A 21,229-nucleotide genomic window follows, 5' to 3' on the forward strand; every position below is an offset into this window, starting at 1 on the left:
TTCACATAGTTTCGGATAGTTTCACATAGTTTCGGATAGTTTCACATAGTTTCGGATAGTTTCACATAGTTTCGGATAGTTTCACATAGTTTCGGACAGTTACACATAGTTTCACATAGTTTCGGATAGTTTCACATAGTTTCACATATTTTCGGATAGTTTCACATAGTTTTGGATAGTTTCACATAGTTTCACATAGTTTAAGATAGTTTCTCATAGTTTCACATAGTTTCATATCGTTTCGGATAGTTTCACATAGTTTCGGATAATTTCACATAGTTTTACATAGTTACACATAGTTTCGCATAGTTTCGGATAGTTTCACATAGTTTCACATAGTTTCGGACAGTTTCACATAGTTTCACATAGTTTCGGATAGTTTCACATAGTTTCGGATAATTTCACATAGTTTCGGATAGTTTCACATAGTGTCGGAAAGTTTCACATAGTTTCGGATAGTTTCACATAGTTTCGGATTGTTTCAAATAGTTTCACATAGTTTCGGATAGTTTCACATAGTTTCACATATCTTCGGATAGTTTCACATAGTTTTGGATAGTTTCACATAGTTTCACATAGTTTCGGATAGATTCACATAGTTTCACATAGTTTCGGATAGTTTCACATAGTTTCGGATAGTTTCAAATAGTTTCACATAGTTTCGGATAGTTTCACATAGTTTCACATAGTTTCGGATAGTTTCACATAATTTCGGATAGTTTCACATAGTTTCACATATCTTCGGATAGTTTCACATAGTTTTGGATAGTTTAACATAGTTTCACATAGTTTCGGATAGATTGACATAGTTTCACATAGTTTCGGACAGTTTCTCATAGTTTCACATAGTTTCGGATAGTTTCACATAGTTTCGGATAGTTTCACATAGTTTCGGATAGTTTCACATAGTTTCACATATCTTCAGATAGTTTCACATAGTTTTGGATTGTTTAACATAGCTTCACATAGTTTCGGATAGTTTCACATAGTTTCACATAGTTTCGGATAGTTTCAAATAGTTTCACATAGTTTCGGATAGTTTCACATAGTTTCACATATCTTCGGATAGTTTCACATAGTTTTGGATAGTTTCACATAGTTTCACATAGTTTCGGATAGATTCACATAGTTTCACATAGTTTCGGATAGTTTCACATAGTTTCACATAGTTTCGGATAGTTTCAAATAGTTTCACATAGTTTCGGATAGTTTCACATAGTTTCGGATAGTTTCACATAGTTTCGGATAGTTTCACATAGTTTCACATATCTTCGGATAGTTTCACATAGTTTTGGATAGTTTAACATAGTTTCACATAGTTTCGGATAGATTCACATAGTTTCACATAGTTTCGGACAGTTTCTCATAGTTTCACATAGTTTCGGATAGTTTCACATAGTTTCGGATAGTTTCACATAGTTTCACATATCTTCGGATAGTTTCACATAGTTTTGGATTGTTTAACATAGTTTCACATAGTTTCGGATAGATTCACATAGTTTCACATAGTTTCGGATAGTTTCACATAGTTTCACATATTTTAACATAGTTTCGGATAGTTTCACATAGTTTCGGATAATTTCACATAGTTTCACATAGTTTCGGAAAGTTTCACATAGTTTCAAATAGTTTCAGATAGTTTCACATAGCTTCACATAGTTTCACATAGTTTCGGATAGTTTCGGATAGTTTCACATAGTTTCGGATAGTTTCACATAATTTCATATAGTTTCGGATGGTTTCACATAGTTTCACATAGTTTCGGATAGTTTCACATAGTTTCGCGCAGTCTCACATAGTTTCGGATAGTTTCACATAGTTTCACATAGTTTCGGATAGTTTCACATAGTTTCGGATAGTTTCACATAGTTTCGGATAGTTTCACATAGTTTCGGACAGTTACACATAGTTTCACATAGTTTCGGATAGTTTCAAATAGTTTCACATAGTTTCGGATAGTTTCACATAGTTTCACATATCTTCGGATAGTTTCACATAGTTTTGGATAGTTTCACATAGTTTCACATAGTTTCGGATAGATTCACATAGTTTCACATAGTTTCGGATAGTTTCACATAGTTTCACATAGTTTCGGATAGTTTCAAATAGTTTCACATAGTTTCGGATAGTTTCACATAGTTTCACATAGTTTCGGATAGTTTCACATAGTTTCGGATAGTTTCACATAGTTTCACATATCTTCGGATAGTTTCACATAGTTTTGGATAGTTTAACATAGTTTCACATAGTTTCGGATAGATTCACATAGTTTCACATAGTTTCGGATAGTTTCACATAGTTTCGGATAGTTTCACATAGTTTCACATATCTTCGGATAGTTTCACATAGTTTTGGATTGTTTAACATAGTTTCACATAGTTTCGGATAGATTCACATAGTTTCACATAGTTTCGGATAGTTTCACATAGTTTCACATAGTTTCACATAGTTTCACATATTTTAACATAGTTTCGGATAGTTTCACATAGTTTCGGATAATTTCACATAGTTTCACATAGTTTCGGATAGTTTCACATAGTTTCAAATAGTTTCAGATAGTTTCACATAGCTTCACATAGTTTCACATAGTTTCGGATAGTTTCGGATAGTTTCACATAGTTTCGGATAGTTTCACATAGTTTCACATAGTTTCGGATAGTTTCACATAATTTCACATAGTTTCGGATGGTTTCACATAGTTTCACATAGTTTCGGATAGTTTCACATAGTTTCGCGCAGTCTCACATAGTTTCGGATAGTTTCACATAGTTTCACATAGTTTCGGATAGTTTCACATAGTTTCGGATAGTTTCACATAGTTTCGGATAGTTTCACATAGTTTCGGACAGTTACACATAGTTTCACATAGTTTCGGATAGTTTCACATAGTTTCACATATTTTCGGATAGTTTCACATAGTTTCGGATAGTTTCACATAGTTTCACATAGTTTAAGATAGTTTCTCATAGTTTCACATAGTTTCATATCGTTTCGGATAGTTTCACATAGTTTCGGATAATTTCACATAGTTTTACATAGTTACACATAGTTTCGCATAGTTTTGGATAGTTTCACATAGTTTCACATAGTTTCGGACAGTTTCACATAGTTTCGGATAGTTTCACATAGTTTCGGATAATTTCACATAGTTTCGGATAGTTTCACATAGTGTCGGAAAGTTTCACATAGTTTCGGATAGTTTCACATAGTTTCGGATTGTTTCAAATAGTTTCACATAGTTTCGGATAGTTTCACATAGTTTCACATATCTTCGGATAGTTTCACATAGTTTTGGATAGTTTCACATAGTTTCACATAGTTTCGGATAGATTCACATAGTTTCACATAGTTTCGGATAGTTTCACATAGTTTCGGATAGTTTCAAATAGTTTCACATAGTTTCGGATAGTTTCACATAGTTTCACATAGTTTCGGATAGTTTCACATAATTTCGGATAGTTTCACATAGTTTCACATATCTTCGGATAGTTTCACATAGTTTTGGATAGTTTAACATAGTTTCACATAGTTTCGGATAGATTGACATAGTTTCACATAGTTTCGGACAGTTTCTCATAGTTTCACATAGTTTCGGATAGTTTCACATAGTTTCGGATAGTTTCACATAGTTTCACATATCTTCGGATAGTTTCACATAGTTTTGGATTGTTTAACATAGCTTCACATAGTTTCGGATAGTTTCACATAGTTTCACATAGTTTCGGATAGTTTCGAATAGTTTCACATAGTTTCGGATAGTTTCACATAGTTTCACATATCTTCGGATAGTTTCACATAGTTTTGGATAGTTTCGCATAGTTTCACATAGTTTCGGATAGATTCACATAGTTTCACATAGTTTCGGATAGTTTCACATAGTTTCACATAGTTTCGGATAGTTTCAAATAGTTTCACATAGTTTCGGATAGTTTCACATAGTTTCACATAGTTTCGGATAGTTTCACATAGTTTCGGATAGTTTCACATAGTTTCACATATCTTCGGATAGTTTCACATAGTTTTGGATAGTTTAACATAGTTTCACATAGTTTCGGATAGATTCACATAGTTTCACATAGTTTCGGACAGTTTCTCATAGTTTCACATAGTTTCGGATAGTTTCACATAGTTTCGGATAGTTTCACATAGTTTCACATATCTTCGGATAGTTTCACATAGTTTTGGATTGTTTAACATAGTTTCACATAGTTTCGGATAGATTCACATAGTTTCACATAGTTTCGGATAGTTTCACATAGTTTCACATATTTTAACATAGTTTCGGATAGTTTCACATAGTTTCACATAGTTTCGGATAATTTCACATAGTTTCACATAGTTTCGGATAGTTTCACATAGTTTCAAATAGTTTCAGATAGTTTCACATAGCTTCACATAGTTTCAAATAGTTTCAGATAGTTTCACATAGCTTCACATAGTTTCACATAGTTTCGGATAGTTTCGGATAGTTTCACATAGTTTCGGATAGTTTCACATAGTTTCACATAGTTTCGGATAGTTTCACATAATTTCATATAGTTTCGGATGGTTTCACATAGTTTCACATAGTTTCGGATAGTTTCACATAGTTTCGCGCAGTCTCACATAGTTTCGGATAGTTTCACATAGTTTCACATAGTTTCGGATAGTTTCACATAGTTTCGGATAGTTTCACATAGTTTCGGATAGTTTCACATAGTTTCGGACAGTTACACATAGTTTCACATAGTTTCGGATAGTTTCACATAGTTTCACATATTTTCGGATAGTTTCACATAGTTACGGATAGTTTCACATAGTTTCACATAGTTTAAGATAGTTTCTCATAGTTTCACATAGTTTCATATCGTTTCGGATAGTTTCACATAGTTTCGGATAATTTCACATAGTTTTACATAGTTACACATAGTTTCGCATAGTTTCGGATAGTTTCACATAGTTTCACATAGTTTCGGACAGTTTCACATAGTTTCACATAGTTTCGGATAGTTTCACATAGTTTCGGATAATTTCACATAGTTTCGGATAGTTTCACATAGTGTCGGATAGTTTCACATAGTTTCGGATAGTTTCACATAGTTTCACATAGTTTCGGATAGTTTCACATAGTTTCGGATAGTTTCACATAGTTTCGGATGGTTTCACATAGTTTCATATAGTTTCGGATAGTTTCACATAGTTTCGGATATTTTCACATAGTTGCGGATAGTTTCACATAGTTTCGGATAGTTTCACATAGTTTCGGATAGTTTCACATAGTTTCGGATAGTTTCACATAGTTTCGGATAGTTTCACATAGTTTCGGATAGTTTCACATAGTTTCGGATAGTTTCACATAGTTTCGGATAGTTTCATATAGTTTCACATATCTTCGGATAGTTTCACATAGTTTCACATAGTTTTGGATAGTTTCACATAGTTTCGGATAGATTCACATAGTTTCGGATAGTTTCACATAGTTTCACATAGTTTCGGATAGTTTCACATAGTTTCGGATAATTTCACATAGTTTCGGATAGTTTCACATAGTTTCGGATAGTTTCACATAGTTTCGGAGAGTTTCACATAATTTCACATATCTTTGGATAGATTCACATAGTTTCACATAGTTTTGGATAGTTTCACATAGTTTCACATAGTTTTGGATAGATTCACATAGTTTCGGATAGTTTCACATAGTTTCGGATAGTTTCTCATAGTTTCACATAGTTTCGGATAATTTCACATAGTTTCGGATAGTTTCACATAGTTTCGGATAGTTTCACATAGTTTCACATAGTTTCGGAAAGTTTCACATAGCTTCACATAGTTTCACATAGCTTCGGATAGTTTTACATAGTTTCAAAAAGTTTCGGATAGTTTCAAGTAATTTCATATAGTTTCGGATGGTTTCACATAGTTTCACATAGTTTCGGATAGTTTTACATAGTTTAACATAGTTTCGCACAGTCTCACATAGTTTCGGATAGTTTCACATAGTTTCACGTAGTTTCACATAGTTTCGGATAGTTTCACATAGTTTCGTATAGTTTCGAATAGTTTCACATAGTTTCACATAATTTCACATATCTTTGGATAGATTCACATAGTTTCACATAGTTTTGGATAGTTTCACATAGTTTCACATAGTTTCGGATAGATTCACATAGTTTCGGATAGTTTCACATAGTTTCACATAGTTTCGGATAGTTTCTCATAGTTTCACATAGTTTCGGATAATTTCACATAGTATCGGATAGTTTCACGTAGTTTCGGATAGTTTCACATAGTTTCACATAGTTTCGGATAGTTTCACATAGCTTCACATAGTTTCACATAGTTTCACATAGTTTCGGATAGTTTCACATAGTTTCGGATAATTTCACATAGTTTCGGATAGTTTCACATAGTTTCGGATAGTTTCACATAGTTTCGGATAGTTTCACATAGTTTCGGATAGTTTCACATAGTTTCGGATAGTTTCACATATTTTCTAATGGTTTCACATAGTTTCACATAGTTTCGGATAGTTTCACATAGTTTCGGATATTTTCACATAGTTGCGGATAGTTTCACATAGTTTCGGATAGTTTCACATAGTTTCGGATAGTTTCACATAGTTTCGGATAGTTTCACATAGTTTCACATAGTTTCGGATAGTTTCACATAGTTTCGGATAGTTTCACATAGTTTCGGATAGTTTCACATAGTTTCGGATAGTTTCGGATAGTTTCACATAGTTTCACATAGTTTCGGATAGTTTCTCATAGTTTCACATAGTTTCACATAGTTTCGGATAGTTTCACATAGTTTCACATATCTTCGGATAGTTTCACATAGTTTCACATAGTTTTGGATAGTTTCACATAGTTTCGGATAGATTCACATAGTTTCACATAGTTTCGGATAGTTTCACATAGTTTCACATAGTTTCGGAGAGTTTCACATAGTTTCGGATGGTTTCACATAGTTGCGGATAGTTTCCCATAGTTTCGGATAGTTTCACATAGTTTCGGATAGTTTCAAATAGTTTCGGATAGTTTGACATAGTTTCGGATAGTTTCACATAGTTTCGGATAGTTTCAAATAGTTTCACATAGTTTTGGATAGTTTCACATAGTTTCACATATCTTCGGATAGTTTCACATAGTTTTGGATAGTTTCACATAGTTTCACATAGTTTCGGATAGATTCACATAGTTTCACATAGTTTCGGATAGTTTCACATAGTTTCGGATAGATTCACATAGTTTCACATAGTTTCGGATAGTTTCACATAGTTTCACATAGTTTCACATAGTTTCGGATAGTTTCACATAGTTTCGGATAGTTTCACATAGTTTCACATATCTTCGGATAGTTTCACATAGTTTTGGATTGTTTAACATAGTTTCACATAGTTTCGGATAGATTCACATAGTTTCACATAGTTTCGGAAAGTTTCACATAGTTTCACATATTTTAACATAGTTTCGGTTAGTTTTACATAGTTTCGGATAATTTCACATAGTTTCGGATAGTTTCACATAGTTTCACATAGTTTCAGATAGTTTCACATAGCTTCACATAGTTTCACATAGTTTCGGATAGTTTCGGATAGTTTCTCATTGTTTCGGATAGTTTCACATAGTTTCACATAGTTTCGGATAGTTTCACATAATTTCATATAGTTTCGGATGGTTTCACATAGTTTCACATAGTTTCGGATAGTTTCACATAGTTTCGCGCAGTCTCACATAGTTTCGGATAGTTTCACATAGTTTCACATAGTTTCGGATAGTTTCACATAGTTTCGGATAGTTTCACATAGTTTCGGATAGTTTCACATAGTTTCGGACAGTTACACATAGTTTCACATAGTTTCGGATAGTTTCACATAGTTTCACATAGTTTCGGACAGTTTCACATAGTTTCACATAGTTTCGGATAGTTTCACATAGTTTCGGATAATTTCACATAGTTTCGGATAGTTTCACATAGTGTCGGATAGTTTCACATAGTTTCGGATAGTTTCACATAGTTTCGGATAGTTTCACATAGTTTCACATAGTTTCGGATAGTTTCACATAGTTTCGGATAGTTTCACATAGTTTCGGATGGTTTCACATAGTTTCATATAGTTTCGGATAGTTTCACATAGTTTTACATAGTTACACATAGTTTCGCATAGTTTCGGATAGTTTCACATAGTTTCACATAGTTTCGGACAGTTTCACATAGTTTCACATAGTTTCGGATAGTTTCACATAGTTTCGGATAATTTCACATAGTTTCGGATAGTTTCACATAGTGTCGGATAGTTTCACATAGTTTCGGATAGTTTCACATAGTTTCACATAGTTTCGGATAGTTTCACATAGTTTCGGATAGTTTCACATAGTTTCGGATGGTTTCACATAGTTTCATATAGTTTCGGATAGTTTCACATAGTTTCGGATATTTCACATAGTTGCGGATAGTTTCACATAGTTTCGGATAGTTTCACATAGTTTCGGATAGTTTCACATAGTTTCGGATAGTTTCACATAGTTTCGGATAGTTTCACATAGTTTCGGATAGTTTCACATAGTTTCACATAGTTTCGGATAGTTTCACATAGTTTCGGATAGTTTCATATAGTTTCACATATCTTCGGATAGTTTCACATAGTTTCACATAGTTTTGGATAGTTTCACATAGTTTCGGATAGATTCACATAGTTTCGGATAGTTTCACATAGTTTCACATAGTTTCGGATAGTTTCACATAGTTTCGGATAATTTCACACAGTTTCGGATAGTTTCACATAGTTTCGGATAGTTTCACATACTTTCGGAGAGTTTCACATAATTTCACATATCTATGGATAGATTCACATAGTTTCACATAGTTTTGGATAGTTTCACATAGTTTCACATAGTTTCGGATAGATTCACATAGTTTCGGATAGTTTCACATAGTTTCGGATAGTTTCTCATAGTTTCACATAGTTTCGGATAATTTCACATAGTTTCGGATAGTTTCACATAGTTTCGGATAGTTTCACATAGTTTCACATAGTTTCGGATAGTTTCACATAGCTTCACATAGTTTCACATAGCTTCGGATAGTTTTACATAGTTTCAAAAAGTTTCGGATAGTTTCAAGTAATTTCATATAGTTTCGAATGGTTTCACATAGTTTCACATAGTTTCGGATAGTTTTACATAGTTTCACATAGTTTCGCACAGTCTCACATAGTTTCGGATAGTTTCACATAGTTTCACGTAGTTTCACATAGTTTCGGATAGTTTCACATAGTTTCGGATAGTTTCACATACTTTCGGAGAGTTTCACATAATTTCACATATCTATGGATAGATTCACATAGTTTCACATAGTTTTGGATAGTTTCACATAGTTTCACATAGTTTCGGATAGATTCACATAGTTTCGGATAGTTTCACATAGTTTCGGATAGTTTCTCATAGTTTCACATAGTTTCGGATAATTTCACATAGTTTCGGATAGTTTCACATAGTTTCGGATAGTTTCACATAGTTTCACATAGTTTCGGATAGTTTCACATAGCTTCACATAGTTTCACATAGCTTCGGATAGTTTTACATAGTTTCAAAAAGTTTCGGATAGTTTCAAGTAATTTCATATAGTTTCGAATGGTTTCACATAGTTTCACATAGTTTCGGATAGTTTTACATAGTTTCACATAGTTTCGCACAGTCTCACATAGTTTCGGATAGTTTCACATAGTTTCACGTAGTTTCACATAGTTTCGGATAGTTTCACATAGTTTCACATAGTTTCGGATAGTTTCGAATAGTTTCACATAGTTTCACATAATTTCACATATCTTTGGATAGATTCACATAGTTTCACATAGTTTTGAATAGTTTCACATAGTTTCACATAGTTTCGGATAGATTCACATAGTTTCGGATAGTTTCACATAGTTTCACATAGTTTCGGATAATTTCACATAGTTTCGGATAGTTTCACATAGTTTCGGATAGTTTCACATAGTTTCGGATAGTTTCACATAGCTTCACATAGTTTCACATAGTTTCGGATAGTTTCACATAGTTTCGGATAATTTCACATAGTTTCGGATAGTTTCACATAGTTTCGGATAGTTTCACATAGTTTCGGATAGTTTCACATAGTTTCGGATGGTTTCACATAGTTTCACATAGTTTCGGATAGTTTCACATAGTTTCGGATATTTTCACATAGTTGCGGATAGTTTCACATAGTTTCGGATAGTTTCACATAGTTTCGGATAGTTTCACATAGTTTCGGATAGTTTCACATAGTTTCACATAGTTTCGGATAGTTTCACATAGTTTCGGATAGTTTCACATAGTTTCACATAGTTTCGGATAGTTTCACATAGTTTCACATAGTTTCGGATAGTTTCACATAGTTTCACATAGTTTCACATAGTTTCGGATAGTTTCACATAGTTTCACATATCTTCGGATAGTTTCACATAGTTTCACATAGTTTTGGATAGTTTCACATAGTTTCGGATAGATTCACATAGTTTCACATAGTTTCGGATACTTTCACATAGTTTCACATAGTTTTGGATAGTTTCACATAGTTTCGGATGGTTTCACATCGTTGCGGATAGTTTCCCATAGTTTCGGATAGTTTCACATAGTTTCGGATAGTTTCAAATAGTTTCGGATAGTTTGACATAGTTTCGGATAGTTTCACATAGTTTCGGATAGTTTCAAATAGTTTCACATAGTTTCGGATAGTTTCACATATCTTCGGATAGTTTCACATAGTTTTGGATAGTTTCACATAGTTTCACATAGTTTCGGATAGATTCACATAGTTTCACATAGTTTCGGATAGTTTCACATAGTTCCGGATAGATTCACATAGTTTCACATAGTTTCGGATAGTTTCACATAGTTTCACATAGTTTCACATAGTTTCACATAGTTTCGGATAGTTTCACATAGTTTCGGATAGTTTCACATATCTTCGGATAGTTTCACATAGTTTTGGATTGTTTAACATAGTTTCACATAGTTTCGGATAGATTCACATAGTTTCACATAGTTTCGGATAGTTTCACATAGTTTCACATATTTTAACATAGTTTCGGTTAGTTTCACATAGTTTCACATAGTTTCGGATAATTTAACATAGTTTCACATAGTTTCGGATAGTTTCACATAGTTTCACATAGTTTCACATAGTTTCAGATAGTTTCACATAGTTTCGGATAGTTTCACATAGTTTCGGATAGTTTCACTTAATTTCATATAGTTTCGGATGGTTTCACATAGTTTCACATAGTTTCGGATAGTTTCACATAGTTTCGCGCAGTCTCACATTGTTTCGGATAGTTTCACATAGTTTCACATAGTTTCGGATAGTTTCACATAGTTTCGGATAGTTTCACATAGTTTCTTACAGTTACACATAGTTTCACATAGTTTCGGATAGTTTCACATAGTTTCACATATTTTCGGATAGTTTCACATAGTTTCGGATAGTTTCACATAGTTTCACATAGTTTAAGATAGTTTCTCATAGTTTCACATAGTTTCATATCGTTTCGGATAGTTTCACATAGTTTCGGATAATTTCACATAGTTTTACATAGTTACACATAGTTTCGGATAGTTTCACATAGTTTCTCATAGTTTCGGACAGTTTCACATAGTTTCGGATAGTTTCACATAGTTTCGGATAATTTCACATAGTTTCGGATAGTTTCACATAGTGTCGGATAGTTTCACATAGTTTCGGATAGTTTCACATAGTTTCGGATAGTTTCACATAGTTTCGGATAGTTTCACATAGTTTCGGATGGTTTCACATAGTTTCATATAGTTTCGGATAGTTTCACATAGTTTCGGATATTTTCACATAGTTGCGGATAGTTTCACATAGTTTCGGATAGTTTCACATAGTTTCGGATAGTTTCACATAGTTTCGGATAGTTTCACATAGTTTCGGATAGTTTCACATAGTTTCGGATAGTTTCACATAGTTTCACATAGTTTCGGATAGTTTCACATAGTTTCGGATAGTTTCATATAGTTTCACATATCTTCGGATAGTTTCACATAGTTTCACATAGTTTTGGATAGTTTCACATGGTTTCGGATAGATTCACATAGTTTCGGATAGTTTCACATAGTTTCACATAGTTTCGGATAGTTTCACATAGTTTCGGATAATTTCACATAGTTTCGGATAGTTTCACATAGTTTCGGATAGTTTCACATAGTTTCGGAGAGTTTCACATAATTTCACATATCTTTGGATAGATTCACATAGTTTCACATAGTTTTGGATAGTTTCACATAGTTTCACATAGTTTCGGATAGATTCACATAGTTTCGGATAGTTTCACATAGTTTCGGATAGTTTCACATAGTTTCACATAGTTTCGGATAATTTCACATAGTTTCGGATAGTTTCACATAGTTTCGGATAGTTTCACATAGTTTCACATAGTTTCGGATAGTTTCACATAGCTTCACATAGTTTCACATAGTTTCGGAAAGTTTTACATAGTTTCAAAAAGTTTCGGATAGTTTCACGTAATTTCATATAGTTTCGGATGGTTTCACATAGTTTCACATAGTTTCGGATAGTTTTACATAGTTTCACATAGTTTCGCACAGTCTCACATAGTTTCGGATAGTTTCACATTGTTTCACGTAGTTTCACATAGTTTCGGATAGTTTCACATAGTTTCACATAGTTTCGGATAGTTTCACATAGTTTCACGTAATTTCACATATCTTTGGATAGATTCACATAGTTTCACATAGTTTTGGATAGTTTCACATAGTTTCACATAGTTTCGGATAGATTCACATAGTTTCGGATAGTTTCACATAGTTTCGGATAGTTTCTCATAGTTTCACATAGTTTCGGATAATTTCACATAGTTTTGGATAGTTTCACATAGTTTCGGATAGTTTCACATAGTTTTGGATAGTTTCACATAGCTTCACATAGTTTCACATAGTTTCGGATAGTTTCACATAGTGTCGGATAATTTCACATAGTTTCGGATAGTTTCACATAGTTTCGGATAGTTTCACATAGTTTCGGATAGTTTCACATAGTTTCGGATAGTTTCACATAGTTTCGGATAGTTTCACATAGTTTCGGATGGTTTCACATAGTTTCACATAGTTTCGGATAGTTTCACATAGTTTCGGATATTTTCACATAGTTGCGGATAGTTTCACATAGTTTCGGATAGTTTCACATAGTTTCGGATAGTTTCACATAGTTTCGGATAGTTTCACATAGTTTCACATAGTTTCGGATAGTTTCACATAGTTTCGGATAGTTTCACATAGTTTCACATAGTTTCACATAGTTTCACAAAGTTTCACATAGTTTCGGTTAGTTTCACATAGTTTCACTTATCTTCGGATAGTTTCACATAGTTTCACATAGTTTTGGATAGTTTCACATAGTTTCGGATAGATTCACATAGTTTCACATAGTTTCGGATAGTTTCACATAGTTTCACATAGTTTCGGATAGTTTCACATAGTTTCACATAGTTTCGGATAATTTCACATAGTTTCGGATAGTTTCACATAGTTTCGGATAGTTTCACATAGTTACACATAGTTTCGGATAGTTTCACATAGCTTCACATAGTTTCACATAGTTTCGGATAGTTTTACATAGTTTCAAAAAGTTTCGGATAGTTTCACGTAATTTCATATAGTTTCGGATGGTTTCACATAGTTTCACATAGTTTCGGATAGTTTTACAAAGTTTCACATAGTTTCGCACAGTCTCACATAGTTTCGGATAGTTTCACATAGTTTCACGTAGTTTCACATAGTTTCACGTAGTTTCACATAGTTTCGGATAGTTTCACATAGTTTCACATAGTTTCACATAGTTTCACATAGTTTCGGATAGTTTCACATAGATTCGGATAGTTTCACATAGTTTCGGACAGTTACACATAGTTTCACATAGTTTCGGATAGTTTCACATAGTTTCGGATAGTTTCACATAGTTTCACATAGTTTCGGATAGTTTCACATAGTTTCGGATAGTTTCACATAGTTTCGGATAGTTTCACATAGTTTCGGATAGTTTCACATAGTTTCACATAGTTTCGGATAGTTTCACATAGTTTCACATAGTTTCGGATAGTTTCACATAGTTTCACATAGTTTCGGATAGTTTCACATAGTTTCGGATGGTTTCACATAGTTGCGGATAGTTTCCCATAGTTTCGGATAGTTTCACATAGTTTCACATAGTTTCGGATAGTTTCACATAGTTTCGGATAGATTCACATAGTTTCACATAGTTTCGGATAGTTTCACATAGTTTCACATAGTTTCACATAGTTTCGGATAGTTTCACATAGTTTCGGATAGTTTCACATATCTTCGGATAGTTTCACATAGTTTTGGATTGTTTAACATAGTTTCACATAGTTTCGGATAGATTCACATAGTTTCACATAGTTTCGGATAGTTTCACATAGTTTCACATATTTTAACATAGTTTCGGTTAGTTTCACATAGTTTCACATAGTTTCGGATAATTTCACATAGTTTCACATAGTTTCGGATAGTTTCACATAGTTTCACATAGTTTCACATAGTTTCAGATAGTTTCACATAGTTTCGGATAGTTTCACATAGTTTCACATAGTTTCGGATAGTTTCACATAATTTCATATAGTTTCGGATGGTTTCACATAGTTTCACATAGTTTCGGATAGTTTCACATAGTTTCGCGCAGTCTCACATAGTTTCGGATAGTTTCACATAGTTTCACATAGTTTCACATAGTTTCGGATAGTTTCACATAGTTTCTTACAGTTACACATAGTTTCACATAGTTTCGGATAGTTTCACATAGTTTCACATATTTTCGGATAGTTTCACATAGTTTCGGATAGTTTCACATAGTTTCACATAGTTTAAGATAGTTTCTCATAGTTTCATATCGTTTCGGATAGTTTCACATAGTTTCGGATAATTTCACATAGTTTTACATAGTTACACAGAGTTTCGCATAGTTTCGGATAGTTTCACATAGTTTCTCATAGTTTCGGACAGTTTCACATAGTTTCACATAGTTTCGGATAGTTTCACATAGTTTCGGATAATTTCACATAGTTTCGGATAGTTTCACATAGTGTCGGATAGTTTCACATAGTTTCGGATAGTTTCACATAGTTTCGGATAGTTTCACATAGTTTCGGATAGTTTCACATAGTTTCGGATAGTTTCACATAGTTTCGGATGGTTTCACATAGTTTCATATAGTTTCGGATAGTTTCACATAGTTTCGGATATTTTCACATAGTTGCGGATAGTTTCACATAGTTTCGGATAGTTTCACATAGTTTCGGATAGTTTCACATAGTTTCGGATAGTTTCACATAGTTTCACATAGTTTCGGATAGTTTCACATAGTTTCGGATAGTTTCACATAGTTTCGGATAGTTTCACATAGTTTCGGATAGTTTCATATAGTTTCACATATCTTCGGATAGTTTCACATAGTTTCACATAGTTTTGGATAGTTTCACATAGTTTCGGATAGATTCACATAGTTTCGGATAGTTTCACATAGTTTCACATAGTTTCGGATAGTTTCACATAGTTTCGGATAATTTCACATAGTTTCGGATAGTTTCACATAGTTTCGGATAGTTTCACATAGTTTCGGAGATTTTCACATAATTTCACATATCTTTGGATAGATTCACATAGTTTCACATAGTTTTGGATAGTTTCACATAGTTTCACATAGTTTCGGATAGATTCACATAGTTTCGGATAGTTTCACATAGTTTCGGATAGTTTCACATAGTTTCACATAGTTTCGGATAATTTCACATAGTTTCGGATAGTTTCACATAGTTTCGGATAGTTTCACATAGTTTCACATAGTTTCACATAGTTTCGGATAGTTTCACATAGCTTCACATAGTTTCACATAGTTTCGGAAAGTTTTACATAGTTTCAAAAAGTTTCGGATAGTTTCACGTAATTTCATATAGTTTCGGATGGTTTCACATAGTTTCACATAGTTTCGGATAGTTTTACATAGTTTCACATAGTTTCGCACAGTCTCACATAGTTTCGGATAGTTTCACATAGTTTCACGTAGTTTCACATAGTTTCGGATAGTTTCACATAGTTTCGGATAGTTTCACATAGTTTCACATAGTTTCACGTAATTTCACATATCTTTGGATAGATTCACATAGTTTCACATAGTTTTGGATAGTTTCACATAGTTTCACATAGTTTCGGATAGATTCACATAGTTTCGGATAGTTTCATATAGTTTCACATAGTTTCGGATAGTTTCTCATAGTTTCACATAGTTTCGGATAATTTCACATAGTTTTGGATAGTTTCACATAGTTTCGGATAGTTTCACATAGTTTCGGATAGTTTCACATAGCTTCACATAGTTTCGCATAGTTTCGGATAGTTTCACATAGTGTCGGATAATTTCACATAGTTTCGGATTGTTTCACATAGTTTCGGATAGTTTCACATAGTTTCGGATAGTTTCACATAGTTTCGGATAGTTTCACATAGTTTCGGATAGTTTCACATAGTTTCGGATGGTTTCACATAGTTTCACATAGTTTCGGATAGTTTCACATAGTTTCGGATATTTTCACATAGTTGCGGATAGTTTCACATAGTTTCGGATAGTTTCACATAGTTTCGGATAGTTTCACATAGTTTCGGATAGTTTCACATAGTTTCACATAGTTTCGGATAGTTTCACATAGTTTCACATAGTTTCGGATAGTTTCACATAGTTTCACATAGTTTCAGATAGTTTCACAAAGTTTCACATAGTTTCGGATAGTTTCACATAGTTTCACTTATCTTCGGATAGTTTCACATAGTTTCACATAGTTTTGGATAGTTTCACATAGTTTCGGATAGATTCACATAGTTTCACATAGTTTCGGATAGTTTCACATAGTTTCACATAGTTTCGGATAGTTGCACATAGTTTCACATAGTTTCGGATAATTTCACATAGTTTCGGATAGTTTCACATAGTTTCGGATAGTTTCACATAGTTACACATAGTTTCGGTTAGTTTCACATAGCTTCACATAGTTTCACATAGTTTCGGATAGTTTTACATAGTTTCAAAAAGTTTCGGATAGTTTCACGTAATTTCATATAGTTTCGGATGGTTTCACATAGTTTCACATAGTTTCGGATAGTTTTACAAAGTTTCACATAGTTTCGCACAGTCTCACATAGTTTCGGATAGTTTCACATAGTTTCACGTAGTTTCACATAGTTTCGGATAGTTTCACATAGTTTCACATAGTTTCACATAGTTTCGGATAGTTTCACATAGATTCGGATAGTTTCACATAGTTTCGGACAGTTACACATAGTTTCACATAGTTTCGGATAGTTTCACATAGTTTGACATATTTTCGGATAGTTTCACATAGTTTCACATAGTTTCGGATAGTTTCACATAGTTTCGGATAGTTTCACATAGTTTCGGATAGTTTCACATAGTTTCGGATAGTTTCACATAGTTTCACATAGTTTCGGATAGTTTCACATAGTTTCACATAGTTTCGGATAGTTTCACATAGTTTCGGATGGTTTCACATAGTTTCACATAGTTTCGGATAGTTTCACATAGTTTCGGATGGTTTCACATAGTTGCGGATAGTTTCCCATAGTTTCGGATAGTTTCACATAGTTTCGGATAGTTTCAAATAGTTTCGGATAGTTTCACATAGTTTCGGATAGTTTCACATAGTTTCACATAGTTTCGGATAATTTCAAATAGTTTCACATAGTTTCACATAGTTTCGGATAGTTTCACATATCTTCGGATAGTTTCACATAGTTTTGGATAGTTTCACATAGTTTCACATAGTTTCGGATAGATTCACATAGTTTCACATAGTTTCGGATAGTTTCACATAGTTTCACATAGTTTCGGATAGTTTCAAATAGTTTCACATAGTTTCGGATAGTTTCACATAGTTTCACATAGTTTCGGATAGTTTTATATAGTTTCGGATAGTTTCACATAGTTTCACATATCTTCGGATAGTTTCACATAGTTTTGGATAGTTTAACATAGTTTCACATAGTTTCGGATAGATTCACATAGTTTCACATAGTTTCGGATAGTTTCACATAGTTTCGGATAGTTTCACATAGTTTCACATAGTTTCACATAGTTTCTGATAGTTTCACATAGTTTCGGATAGTTTCACATAGTTTCACATATTTTAACATAGTTTCGGATAGTTTCACATAGTTTCACATAGTTTCGGATAGTTTCACATAGTTTCACATAGTTTCACATATTTTAACATAGTTTCGGATAGTTTCACATAGTTTCACATAGTTTCGGATAATTTCACATAGTTTCGGATAGTTTCACATAGTTTCGGATAGTTTCACATAGTTTCACATAGTTTCGGATAGTTTCACATAGCTTCACATAGTTTCACATAGTTTCGGATAGTTTCGGATAGTTTCACATAGTTTCGGATAGTTTCACATAGTTTCGGATAGTTTCACATAATTTTATATAGTTTCGGATGGTTTTACATAGTTTCACATAGTTTCGGATAGTTTCACATAGTTTCACATTGTTTCGCGCAGTCTCACATAGTTTCGGATAGTTTCACATAGTTTCACATAGTTTCGGATAGTTTCACATAGTTTCGGATAGTTTCACATAGTTTCGGCTAGTTTCACATAGTTTCGGACAGTTACACATAGTTTCACATAGTTTCGGATAGTTTCACATAGTTTCACATAGTTTAAGATAGTTTCTCATAGTTTCACATAGTTTCATATAGTTTCGGATAGTTTCACATATCTTCGGATAGTTTCACATAGTTTTAGATAGTTTCACATAGTTTCACATAGTTTCGGATAGTTTCACATAGTTTCGGATAATTTCACATAGTTTCGGATAGTTTCACATAGTTTCTGATAGTTTCACATAGTTACACATAGTTTCGGATAGTTTCACATAGCTTCACATAGTTTCACATAGTTTCGGATAGTTTTACATAGTTTCAAAAAGTTTCGGATAGTTTCACGTAATTTCATATAGTTTCGGATGGTTTCACATAGTTTCACATAGTTTCGGATAGTTTTACATAGTTTCACATAGTTTCGCACAGTCTCACATAGTTTCGGATAGTTTCACATAGTTTCACGTAGTTTCACATAGTTTCGGATAGTTTCACATAGTTTCACATAGTTTCGGATAGTTTCACATAGTTTCGGATAGTTTCACATAGTTTCGGACAGTTACACATAGTTTCACATAGTTTCGGACAGTTTCACATAGTTTGACATATTTTCGGATAGTTTCACATAGTTTCGGATAGTTTCACATAGTTTTGGATAGTTTCACATAGTTTCACATAGTTTCGGATAGTTTCACATAGTTTCGGATAGTTTCACATAGTTTCAGATAGTTTCACATAGTTTCGGATAGTTTCACATAGTTTCGGATAGTTTCACATAGTTTCACATAGTTTCGGATAGTTTCACATAGTTTCGGATGGTTTCACATAGTTTCACATAGTTTCGGATAGTTTCACATAGTTTCGGATGGTTTCACATAGTTGCGGATAGTTTCCCATAGTTTCGGATAGTTTCACATAGTTTCGGATAGTTTTAAATAGTTTCGGATAGTTTCACATAGTTTCGGATAGTTTCACATAGTTTCCCATAGTTTCGGATAGTTTCAAATAGTTTCACATAGTTTCACATAGTTTCGGATAGTTTCACATATCTTCGGATAGTTTCACATAGTTTTGGATAGTTTCACATAGTTTCACATAGTTTCGGATAGATTCACATAGTTTCACATAGTTTCGGATAGTTTCACATAGTTTCACATAGTTTCGGATAGTTTCAAATAGTTTCACATAGTTTCGGATAGTTTCACATAGTTTCACATAGTTTCGGATAGTTTCACATAGTTTCGGATAGTTTCACATAGTTTCACATATCTTCGGATAGTTTCACATAGTTTTGGATAGTTTAACATAGTTTCACATAGTTTCGAATAGATTCACATAGTTTCACATAATTTCGGATAGTTTCACATAGTTTCACATAGTTTCACATAGTTTCACATAGTTTCTGATAGTTTCACATAGTTTCGGATAGTTTCACATAGTTTCACATATTTTAACATAGTTTCGGATAGTTTCGGATAGTTTCACATAGTTTCACATATTTTGACAAAGTTTCGGATAGTTTCACATAGTTTCACATAGTTTCGGATAATTTCACATAGTTTCGGATAGTTTCACATAGTTTCGGATAGTTTCACATAGTTTCACATAGTTTCGGATAGTTTCACATAGCTTCACATAGTTTCACATAGTTTCGGATAGTTTCGGATAGTTTCACATAGTTTCGGATAGTTTCACATAGTTTCGGATAGTTTCACATAATTTCATATAGTTTCGGATGGTTTCACATAGTTTCACATAGTTTCGGATAGTTTCACATAGTTTCACATTGTTTCGCGCAGTCTCACATAGTTTCGGATAGTTTCACATAGTTTCGGATAGTTTCACATAGTTTCACATAGTTTCGGATAGTTTCACATAGTTTCGGATAGTTTCATATAGTTTCACATATCTTCGGATAGTTTTACATAGTTTCACATAGTTTTGGATAGTTTCACATAGTTTCGGATAGATTCACATAGTTTCGGATAGTTTCACATAGTTTCACATAGTTTCGGATAGTTTCACATAGTTTCGGATAATTTCACATAGTTTCGGATAGTTTCACATAGTTTCGGATAGTTTCACATAGTTTCGGAGAGTTTCACATAATTTCACATATCTTTGGATAGATTCACATAGTTTCACATAGTTTTGGATAGTTTCACATAGTTTCACATAGTTTCGGATAGATTCACATAGTTTCGGATAGTTTCACATAGTTTCGGATAGTTTCACATAGTTTCGGATAATTTCACATAGTTTCGGATAGTTTCACATAGTTTCGGATAGTTTCACATAGTTTCACATAGTTTCGGATAGTTTCACATAGCTTCACATAGTTTCGGATAATTTCACATAGTTTCGGATAGTTTCACATAGTTTCGGATAGTTTCACATAGTTTCGGAGAGTTTCACATAATTTCACATATCTTTGGATAGATTCACATAGTTTCACATAGTTTTGGATAGTTTCACATAGTTTCACATAGTTTCGGATAGATTCACATAGTTTCGGATAGT

Source organism: Parasteatoda tepidariorum, chromosome 10 (assembly GCF_982258835.1).
Source record: "Parasteatoda tepidariorum strain Cologne lab strain chromosome 10, Ptep-v5.0, whole genome shotgun sequence".
Classification (NCBI taxonomy): domain Eukaryota; kingdom Metazoa; phylum Arthropoda; class Arachnida; order Araneae; family Theridiidae; genus Parasteatoda; species Parasteatoda tepidariorum.